This window comes from Octopus bimaculoides, chromosome 1 (assembly GCF_046866305.1).
Source record: "Octopus bimaculoides isolate indiv1 chromosome 1, ASM4686630v1, whole genome shotgun sequence".
Taxonomy (NCBI): domain Eukaryota; kingdom Metazoa; phylum Mollusca; class Cephalopoda; order Octopoda; family Octopodidae; genus Octopus; species Octopus bimaculoides.
Genome location: NC_142928.1, coordinates 117594333 through 117606192, shown reverse-complemented (window position 1 = coordinate 117606192; position 11860 = coordinate 117594333). Strand labels below are relative to the sequence as shown.

At 35.4% G+C, this 11860-nt stretch overlaps 1 protein-coding gene across 6 annotated transcripts in view; it reads right to left on the bottom strand.

Annotated features, from left to right (window-relative positions):
* Positions 1–11860, bottom strand: part of LOC106876842 (LIM/homeobox protein Lhx9) — a 250904-nt gene that overhangs the window by 92869 nt on the left and 146175 nt on the right. The window lies entirely within an intron of this gene.

Genomic DNA, 11860 nt, shown 5'->3' with positions numbered 1-11860 from the left:
CAATTAAAATTCATTTGCTAAATAAATGTTACTATCAATTGACTATTAGAGTTACTAGCCGAGGTATCTGGTGTTCAGCTAGTGCCGAATATGTAGACTTTTGCGTAGACTTCTTTCTGCATGCAATATTTTCACATCATTTTTCATTGTAATTCACTAGGTGCTTAAAGCTGAATTCATCCCCAGGCCTCATTCGGTAGAATCAAATAAAAAGCAGATAAATGTTATACACGCAGCAAATGCTAAAATTTGTATCAGACTTGTCTTCTTTCACTATGCTGTTGTATGAAATTTGGTCATTTGAATGCATGAGTCTCACACACACACACAAAGACAAACACAGGCACAAACACACACACACACACACACACACACACACACACACACACACACACACACACACACAGTATAAATACAAAGAATAACAAAAAGAACAATCCAGGAAGAACAATGACAAATGAAATATTAGCTTAACACATTTACGGAAAGAGGAAGTGTCTTAGGGTTTCCAATTTTAGTTGTTCATCAGAAGAGAGATCTGTTGAGACAGTGAGAAAGGGAAATAGTCAGTGAAAAAATTAGACGAAGATTGAGAAAGCATCTAGGAGTACTGCACTGGGAGTGCGTTAAGAAGCAGGAAGTGGTAGGTGTGTAGATGCCAACATAAGAGTGTATTAGTTGTATAAATATGGTGCACTCTGTGTATAGAGGTTTGCAAATATGGAAATATACTGGTAGTAGTTACAGTGGAAGCGTGCTGAAGAATATGTGTATGTGCATTTGTGTGTAATATTTTGCTGAGTTGCGTGAATATGAGCATATAAGGAGAAGAAAGCAGGTGAGAGTTCAAAGGAAAATGTTAGTTAATCGGATGGAATGGCAAAGCTATATTTTATTGATGTGTGTACAAGTGAGTAACAAATTTACATATGAGAGAGAAAACGTTTTGTAACGAAAAGGAAGGGTTTAAAATATGATTTGAAAAGAGAAAAAAAAAATTATGAATTCTGAGAAAAATGAAAGAAAATAAAAAGAACTGGTTAAAATTCCCGAGAGCTTGGTAGAGTGTCCAGAAGTTTGCAAGATAATGATAAAACCCACTAAGGAGAACAAACACCTGTAATGAAGAAGCTGGTAAAATACATGGAGAAAAATAAATGTAGTGAATAGGTCCAAAGCCAGACTTGACGCTTGTGGAATAAAAATGGCGGTAGGAAGAAGATTTAACTGTTTGAATAAAGTATGTATAGTAAGTAGAGGAAGCAGCAAGGGAAGAATGCATGAGCGGGTATCGGTAACCTCAGGTGTCAGTAGCTGTCAAGCAGAGGTGAAAAGTTGTAGGGAGGAAATGTGAGACACAGCTTTTAAGCAATACTGGAAATTTGATGTGTTGAAGTATATGTGCTTTTATGCGTGAGTGTACTATGCATGAGTACGTAAGTGTGTTTGTGTGCCCCCGTAACGGTGTGGGTATGTGTGTGTATAAGTCGAGAGTGGGTGCGTATATATTTGAGTACCAATGATTGTATATGCTTCTGCATGTAACAATTAGGTGCGTTTGGGCACGTGTATGTGCTTGTTCCTTGGTGTGTGCATGTGAAAACGAGAAAAGCTGTGGATGAATTGAGTATATGTGTGTAGGTCTATGTGCGTGTGCGAAGATTTATATGCGTCTGCCCGAATAAGGTGTTTGAGTTTGTGTCTGAGTTTGAGTATGATAGGTTGTGTGTATGTGCGTGCGTGCATATGTGTGTGTATGTGTCAGCAAAACAAATGTTAGATGACAAATGATTATGCATGCGTGAATATACGTGTGTAAATGAAAAGTATTAATGCAAGACGGAAAGTGTTTTAAAAGAAGCTTTATATGTGTTTATGTGAAAAACTAGCTGCTGGATCCTTCGTTGCTCGTGTTTTCCGTGTTGAAGTTAAGCCCGCCTCTGACCTTGTATTGAAATCTTCTACGTTCCTCTTGCCAACTATTACCCATTAAGATGTAATATCTGACTCGGCAGGCTGTCGCAGGATGAGTAGATGTGTGGCAGGCGGAGCAAAAATGATCAGGGCAGGTGACGGAGTTTTGTTGAAGGAGCGGTGTTGCATAAGGCCTTTATTTAATTCTATAGATTCTGTGGAAATATTACACGTGAAAAAATGCAAAAGCTGCTGGAAAAAATAACATCGTTATAGGAATTTCCATTCAAACGTTCGATTGAGCTCACAAAATCGATGCCAACTGAACATTATTGAGTTTTCGAGAAATTCCAGTCTTATTTGAAATTCAGGGCATGTGATCTACCTATGTGCTAAAAATCATTAAAATCGGTTTGACAGTGTGGGGAGGGGGGTTAGAGTAACCCCAAACACACACACAAACAAACACTATTGCACATTTATGTATATATATGTATTAGTAAGTGCTTGAGAGACAATGATGACGTGTGAGGCGAAGGTGACAGAATTTAGTGCAGGGGGCTGCTAGGAAGAGGGATGCAGCAAGGTTAAGGTGGAGAAATCTAAATTTGATGCGAGGGGCTTCAAGTGTAAGTGGAGGGAGTGATGAATTTGGTCCGATGAATGTGTACGTTTTGAGAAAGGAAAGGGGGCATCCTATACTGGTTTCCAAGACCAGAAGGTGTTAGGTGGAGCGGTTATCGCTACCGAAATTTCGAGAAACAGGGAACTCGTTGACAAGTCTGATGTCTTTGAGATGTTATGCAAACCTGTCGGATTGTCGGCAGCCGATTTATCCGATGTTGATCATGTTGCACCTGAAACATTGGTGTGCATATGAAGTTTTTAGGCTTTCATCGAAATGAATCCCTTAAGTGGAACGTATAGTGTGTAGGTTTGATGAAAGTGATGATTTGGAAAGGCAAGTGTAAGTGTGCCAGCAGTAAAGAAAGTAAGGAACAGATCTGAGTGGGGCATGGGTGTGAAAAGAGCAGCTGTGGATGACGAATGTGCGTTGGTTGCGGTCGAGTTTAAGGAAGGAATGCGATGAATGAGGTGTCGCATGGTTGTATTCCGGACGCGAGATATAAAATTTATGATGCGATCACTGGTTGAGTCATAAGAAACGCAGCTTGCATAAGGATGGATGGATACACTCGTAGAATGAATAAAATCGTCTGCGGAGTTGTTGGAACTGGAAATAGGAGATGACACGTTTTATGCAGGTGGTTTTCGCGAAGGAAAATGTTGGTAGAAGTGGAAGCCAGTGTTTTTATAGAAAATATAAATGGAAAATGTGAAGGTGATAAGTTCCTTTAGGCGGAGAAGACTGGAGGTTCTAGAAAAAATGTATGTATGTATATATGTATGTATGTATGTATATATGTATGTATGTATATATGTATGTATGTATGTATGTATGTATGTATGTATGTGTATGTATGTATATCAGTATGTGCGTATGAAACAAACATTAACAATCCGAATATTTTTCTAAATTTAACGAATATCTAGCCTCTGCTCTGATAGGGACATTTTTAATAGCGTTGCCCCAGTATATAATAAGGCACTAAAAGATAGTGGTTTTAGTGAGGAAATAACCTATACACCTGCCACCAGTCCAATAATAAAGAAAAGGAAACATAGAAATAGGAAAACTATCTGGTTCACACCCTCCTACTCACCCAAAGTGACCTTTAATATAGGCAAGTATTTCTTAGCACTGATAGAAATACATTTTCCAATCAACCATAGTTACAGAAAGCTCTTCAATAGACATAACTTAAAAATCAGCTTCAGCTCAACCACTAATTTAAAAAATATAATCATACACAACACACAAAAACCACAATATGAAACTAGCTATTTATGTAGGGATAAAAATTTGTGCCTGCTAAATGGAGCTTGCATGTCCGAGACCATCATTTATTATAGCCACCGTGCACTCTATATCCACTAAGGATACAGTTTCGACGAAGGAATACGTGTGCCTTACAGAGGGTAATTTCGAAGCCAGATTCAACAATCACCTCAATCTTCAGGCACTGGGATAAGAGGAAAACGACCAAATTAACCAGTCATATATGGTCCTTAAAAGATAAAGGTGTCAGTTACAACATCCATTGGAAGATCTTAGCCAAGTGTAAACCCTACACCAACGGCAGCGGAAAATGCGGTCTTTGTGATATGGAAAGATGGCTCATCTGAAAAGGCAGCTTAGACACCACCATATGCCTAAATTCAAGAACTGAACTTTTCGGATCATATCCACATGTGGCTAAATATTTGTTACGTTTTTGGTCCCCCGAGATTACTGATAGGATTTGTTTTCACTAATGTGTGCAAGCTTTTCATCTCTCTATACTTTTCACTTATATTTCATATATATTTTTTACATATTTATAGAGATATTGTTTTATATATTTTTTACACATAGTTTTTCTGTATTCTACCTTCCACCCTGCTTTTTTCCTGTGCGTATATAGATGTGTGTATGAACCTTTTTGCGCGCGTGTGTAGGTGTACGAGCGTGTTGCGTGCGTGTGTGTGTGTGTGGGCGTGTATGCGGGTATATATATATTTTTTGGCGAAAGTGTGGGTGAGGTTGTGTGTGTTTCAAGTGAGGGTGGATGAGTATATATATATATATATTTAGGCGCATGTACGTGGGTGCGCGGGCGCGCATGTGTACGTATGGACTGGTGCGCTAACGTGAATACTATGGACATTTTTACTTCCTTACCTTTACTCCCTCCCCTCACTTAGCGGTGATTCTAATAGCTCCTTTGTCTTAATAACGGTCAACCACACTGTAATTTCCCTTTGTTTAAATGTCATTTTCATAGCATTCTTCGATGGCCAGATAACTGAAGAGACGACGGCGTGGGCTTCCGAAACTTGGAGTTTTATCATGGCTACCGAATAATTAATTGTCACACATCATTTACAGATAAATTCTTCTATTTACATAATATCGAGGTCTCTTTCTTTATTTTGTTGTCTTACCTTTTCTATCAATATATATATATATTGTAGGATATCATCGATTATTCAAAAGATAACTGCTATTAAACACCCTCATTTATTTTCTTTCGCTCTTGTTGTCCCTCTATGACTGGAAGTTCGACTGTAATTAAATTTGTAGCAGTTGAACAACGGGGAACCTCTAAATATTAGACGGATACAATAGAGTGTTTTTGCTCGTAATTTCAAGGCTAGCAGTATCAGCCAGGTGGAGCATTAAAATGTACTCTGATGTCCAAGTTTTGGAACATGCCCCTCCTGGAATTTCCATACATATATGGTAGTATATCTCTCTCTTTGATGTTCAAGAGAGTAGAGACGCAGAGCTTTCTGACGCTCGCAGCAATTAAATCTTTTAATCAAAGTTAGTTAACAGATGATAGTTCTTTATAATCCTTAAATTTCTCCTACAGGACCAGATGTATTTGAAGACCAAAGCTGTAAGCAGTAATCTATCTGCTCAGAACTAAACTTTTGCATATAGAGTTATCATAACAATCGTTTTTTCTTGTCACAAAAGTTCGAAGGATCCATCGTATGAGATGTCTCAATTTAGAGAAAATGTTGGTGATTTGGCAGATGAAAGATGCACCATAAGTGTCGTAGTTAACTGGCGCTCTGAATCATTGTTATCTGATGTGAAATAATGTGATTTGTGGATATTCCCTGCGTGATGGAAAACTTGAATGCATTGAATTTCGTATTGTTTTTATCTGCAAATTGGTAAATCAGGTTTAGCTCATTATGGAGTAGAGTTTGGATAGCCATCGATATCTTTCTGACATTGGCTGAGTGCACCTGTAAGATTATACTCGAAGGGTGACAATAAAGAGTAATGGTCCTAAAACTGTGCTCTGCAGGTTCTATGACCATTACTATTTGCAGCAGCAAATAAGTATGTATTTGACAATAGTCATATGATAGCTTCAAATAATCTTTCCGTGTTCAATAATTTTAAAATATATCCTTATCTGCAATAAACACAAATACGAGTATTTAAGTCTATATGTGCCAGCACATTGAGATAGGGTTTATGTTGTAAGGAAATATGTTTTTAATTTTGATAAAAAATCTTCGTGCATCAAGGGACAAAAGGCGTATTTTAGTAATTAAATAAATAAAAACTAGAAAACGAAACTAACTACATTTGTAACCGAAAATACAAAACAAGAAAATAAATATAGAAAACTATAGTGAATGACCAGCGCATTCCATCATTATGATTAAAACACTTCCATCGTAGTGAGCATAGAAGTAGACTAATTGCATTGTCGAAGGGGGTGGGGGTGATGGTTAAACTACTAGAAGAGATTGTAACAGAATAAGAGTGAGGTTATTAAATGAAAACGTACTGTATACATAATCTAAAATTAAGTTAACGGCCTAAACATCGAGGCAAAATTGGTAACTAGAAGTGAGAGAGTGAGGGGGAAAGGGAGAAAAGGAAAGGGAGAGAGAGAAATGGAGAAGCCAAAATAACTGTACTACAGTCTATCAGAACTGCTCAATGATCTAACCGCGATTTCTTAGAATCCCTCTTGAGTAAGAAAATCAAGGCTTAAATAAAGGTATATTGGTCTACGTACACTGACATTCGAAACAGGGCTGAGCTGAGCGAAACACAAGCAACAACTGCTTAACAACTAAATTCAAAACAAAAGTACAAACTATTAAAAAAAAAATTCCTCGTAACTCGATGCGCACTATTCCAAAATGATGTTCTAGCGGATGAATAGAACGTTCAATTGTGCCAAAGGCCAAACAAGCTCGGTTATGCCCAGCATCCTTTGTTCATCTCTAGTATATTTGATTGAGTTCAACGTGCCATTTTATTTTCAACTAGAAATCTTTATGGAGGCATCCTAAACTGATTCATGATAATATAGGAAATAATTACCATTTGCGATAGACGATAGATTGAGTCGTGAAGCCAAGAACTACCTGTGTAAATGTATGTGTATGTATACACACATGCATTTACATACGCATACGCACAGGTAATTCTTAACTTCACAAATTAATCAACCATATATCAGATATTCACATGCGCGCATACACAAACACATGCATATGCACACATGAATATACACATGCACATACAAACATGTGTTTTGTGTACAACTATGAGTGTCAGTGTCGATGTCCGCGTATGTGTTAGTGTAACTTTTCCTAGTGGTTCTACAAAGAGTTGAATAAAATAAATATCAGGCTTAGTAAACAAAAAAACTAGGATCAACGTAAACTTTTGAATTATTGATGTCGTTTTCCAAGAAAACAACAATTAAAGTATATATAAAACCAACACACACACACACACACACACACATACATACGTACGTAGTACCCACACACGCATACAAACGCACACATCGATATATATAATTAATAAAAAAAAAACAGAGAAAAAAGACAAGACAAAACAACAACGCAAGGACGTGGTACATACTAAGTACTAATAAGACGCTCAGAGAAGGAAAGAAGTAGTGGTTGTTTTACGTTTCGAGCAAAGCTCTTCTTCGGAAACAGGAGACACAGGAAAATTCAAAAGAAAAGGAAGAAGGAGGAAAGAATTGCCAACAGTCCACGTGCAGTTACATACACGCACTCATATATATATATATATATATATATATATATATATATATATAAGAATCACATGGAAATAAGAAGGACCAATTCCACACAGCGACATTCCATACTCTTTCGTAGCATACACTAATTATATACGCATATACAAATAGGCTCATATATAAGTGAGTGAGGATGTATGTTTAAATATTTATATATATATACACACAAATATACAAGTGTGTGAGTGTGCGCGCACTTGTGGGCATATCTATCTATCTATCTATCTATCTATCTATCTATCTATCCATCCATCTATCTATCTATCTATCTATCTATCTATCTATCTATTTATATATATATATGTGTGTGTGTATGTGTGTGTGTGTGTATACACATATGTGTCTGTGAATATATATGCAAGGATGTTTGTGTGCGCGTCTGCGTGTGAGTATGTCTATGTGCGAATGTTTGTGTCTGTATGGGAAGAAGGAAACAAAGAGAAAAAGAGAGTGACAGACAGAAGTTGCACTAAGGTAAACGAAAATGAAAGAAGGCATACATAACGACAATTGCAGCAACAACAATAGAATGAAAAAAGTCTTCGCAAAGAGGGTTTTCCTTTGAGGCAGATGTTGAAGAATGTTTTCGTTTCTCTCATATGGGTTTTCATAGATTTTTATTCCAGTTCTAAAAGCCGGTCTTCTGCCGTAATCTTAACCTTTATCTTCCACCCTTGACTTCATAACTTTCATAATCTTACTACAAACCGGCCATTTCCTTTATTTTCAATGTGGAATGTTTCCTTATTTATTTATATATTGCTTTGATTATTTCTTTGTTTTTTCTATGCAATTTTTTTTTTTTTGTTTCTGACATTCTTATTTTAAAATATTTTTCTTATGTTTTAAACGTAAAGATAAGATAAAAATAAAAAGAAAACAAGCGATGATATATATGCGCACACACATACAAGAAAATGTGCGTGTGTATCTGTGTGTATGCTTGCGTGTATATGCTTATATATATATATATATATATATATATATATATATATATATATATACGTACATATATAGTACACAGATAGACGCGTGTATATATATATTTGAAAGAAAGAATAAGCATACATATTATGCTGTGCATGTGTACATAAATATATCTACACGGTCACACACACACGCAGACGAACATATATATATATATATATATATATATATATATATATATATATATATATATATATATATATATATATATATATATAAATATATACACACGCACATGCATATATATATATATACATATATACATGCATACATACATATATATATGTATGTGTGTGTGTGTGTGTGTGTGTGTGTGTGTGTGTGTGTGTGTGTGTGTGTGTATACATGCATATATACATGTGTACATAAAACTGTTCAGAATCATGTTTTTTTCGTGTTTGGTATTATTTTGTCTTACTACCCCACGCTTTATAGTTTTAACAATAATGTACAAGACACATGTTAAAAAATATGTTTTAACCATAAGGTTGGCTTGAAAATGTATGTAAAAACCTTGTATGAATGACATTTCCATCATCCTTCGGTGTTTCTAGGTCTTTTGATTCGGTTATTGAGTGTTTCGTTCAGTTCTTTTCTCTCTTTATGTAGGTGTGTGTGTATGTATGTATATATTTATACATGTGTTTATGTATTTATATGTATGAATGAATGTATGTGTTTCTGCTTCTATTGGTGTATTTGTGGATATGTATGAGTTTTCCGTGTTTGCTTTTCGCCGTATGCCTGTATATGTATACACACACACACACAAACACACACACACACGCACGCACGCACGCACGCACGCACGCACGCACGCACGCGCACAATACATACATATATATATATATACATGCATACATATATGCATACATACATGTTTGCATATATACATACATACAAACATACATTACATACAGACTACACGCCTACATTATCTACATATATGCAGAAATGCTTAAACTCACACATGCACAAACACACACATATACATCCTTATATTTTATATATACATATATATTCTATATATACATATGTGTTCGTGGTCTTCTGGATGTCCTTATGTGCATGTATATAAATTTGCGCTTGTGCGCGCATTCTGCATTGGATCTTCTTTTGTATACCACTGAATCCTTCATATATAGAAGTGCATTACATTTAAGCTCTTGCTAAGATACTGAGCAAGCAATAGCTTGGTATAACAGCTGTTACTACATAATATAAGATAAAATGCAATGTTGTAATTGGCGATTTGTTTTAAACTCGCAACATGAATTTCAAACCTTTGCTTGCAAAAACAGAATTATTACCAAAGTTTCAACAGAATCCTCAAGAGGGACAAGATGTCCAACTGATTAAAGTAGAAAAATACTGAACTGATCAGCAGCACGCATTGTTATCTTGTAATACTAATATATTCTTGTGTTACGGTAGCTAAAAATGAAAATAAATTTAAGATATGTATACTTTCTAAATGTGTAAAAAGATTTCATTCAAACAATCGTCAGCTACTTAGGCAAATCTGTTTTGTTAAGATGTTTCCAGTGCAAGCACGGGTTTCGATCCAATTTTGAACTGGCTCTGTTAACATATCAAAAGTCTCCAACTAAGATCTAGTCCTATATCTTTTCTTTGTGCACTTTAGTAGACAATCTATGAGAAAGCCTATCGTATAATATCGTAACTATTTGTTTGTGTATATATGTGTGTGCGTGTGTTTGCGTGCGCGGGCGTGTGCGTGTGTGCGTTTTCTGTTAATTCACTGACGCCGGGATATTTCTGTTATATAAGTTATGAAATGGGTAATGTTTTTTCATAAACGCATTTATTACATTTGAGTCACTCTCTTCATTCCCTCTTTCGACACTGTATGCACATCACCATATCATCTCTGCTCGCTGATCACCACTTCATCCCTTTTACTATCACATTAACTTAACTATCAATTTTAGTTTGTAAAATTTTTCCTCTAACGACTTGATGGTGTAGAGAAAACAACCTGCGCATAATTGCGTTCTCACAAGTGGTACCCTCGACAGAACTCACGTATTATCGGATTTCTTTACCATAGGCCCCTTCTAAATAAATGATTGTTTAGAATAATCCATACATAAAACACCGGGTAACTATGCTCTAGATAACACAAGGACTATATCAGTACCTAACTTTACTGTATATCCGTATCGAGTATGCTATTTTTTATTAATGTAAATTATTTTACATGGCATCTATAAAATTACTTGCGTACATTAAATTTTGCTCAAAATCCACTGGATAATCCGTGGCTAAATTACTTCGCTGCATCACCCTTATAATCGTATGGTCGCGGTGCAAATATTTTAATGACACATGTAATTCTTTTCGGAGATTTCTATAAGCTGATCTCTTCATATATTTTCTTTGGAAAGCTTTTCATCTTATTTGTGATTTTAATGTTGTTAGGACAGTTACAATCGGACATTTCCTATTTTGGCCTTCCACCTAAAGTATAGGACACGTGTACCTTCATGAATAGAGACCAATATTAGTGAAAGTGAACACTAGGAAGTAATAAATTAAAAATACTCAGAAACCTCACACTAAATTCTAAATCCAATTACTCACGTGTCACCAAAAATCACCAATTGAATTAGTTATGTATATTAAAACATCTTCGTGTTTTCGCAAGAAAAGAAAGTAAAAAAAGTAGCACTAAAGTAAAATAATAAATTCAATAGTAATCTGGGTTAATTTCGAAAGTAACCCACATTTTCCCTTTTTTATTTTGTTACACATATATAAACGACATGATATTAAGTATTAGCATGTTTAAATCTATAAAAATTCTGTTTTTTTTTTTATTTTTCAATTTTGCAACAATATCTCCTTTGTGCAAAAAGAAATACAAAACAAAGCGGCTTTCACAATTTAACCCGTTTGTTATACTATCAAACACTCTTCTCCTTGTTGCATTGTCTCGACCTCATAATATGTCTGGTTGTGTGTCATAACATATAATCAAATCTAAAACTAAATGTTGGTTTTAGCTAACATATTTTACTAGAATTAAATTTCTGATAGAATGAGATAGTGTTTTCTTCTCTTTCTACTTGATCTTAATCACAATACTCATTTCTTTCCTTCTTTCCTCGTGTATGTGTGTGTATATGTGCGTGCGTGCGCGCGCATGCACTTTATTTTATGTTTTCTTTCCAACATTTCAGTAGGGATTTTTACTAGAATCAAGCCCGTCAGAAAGAGAAAGAGAATTTGTGTCGACAAGTTAT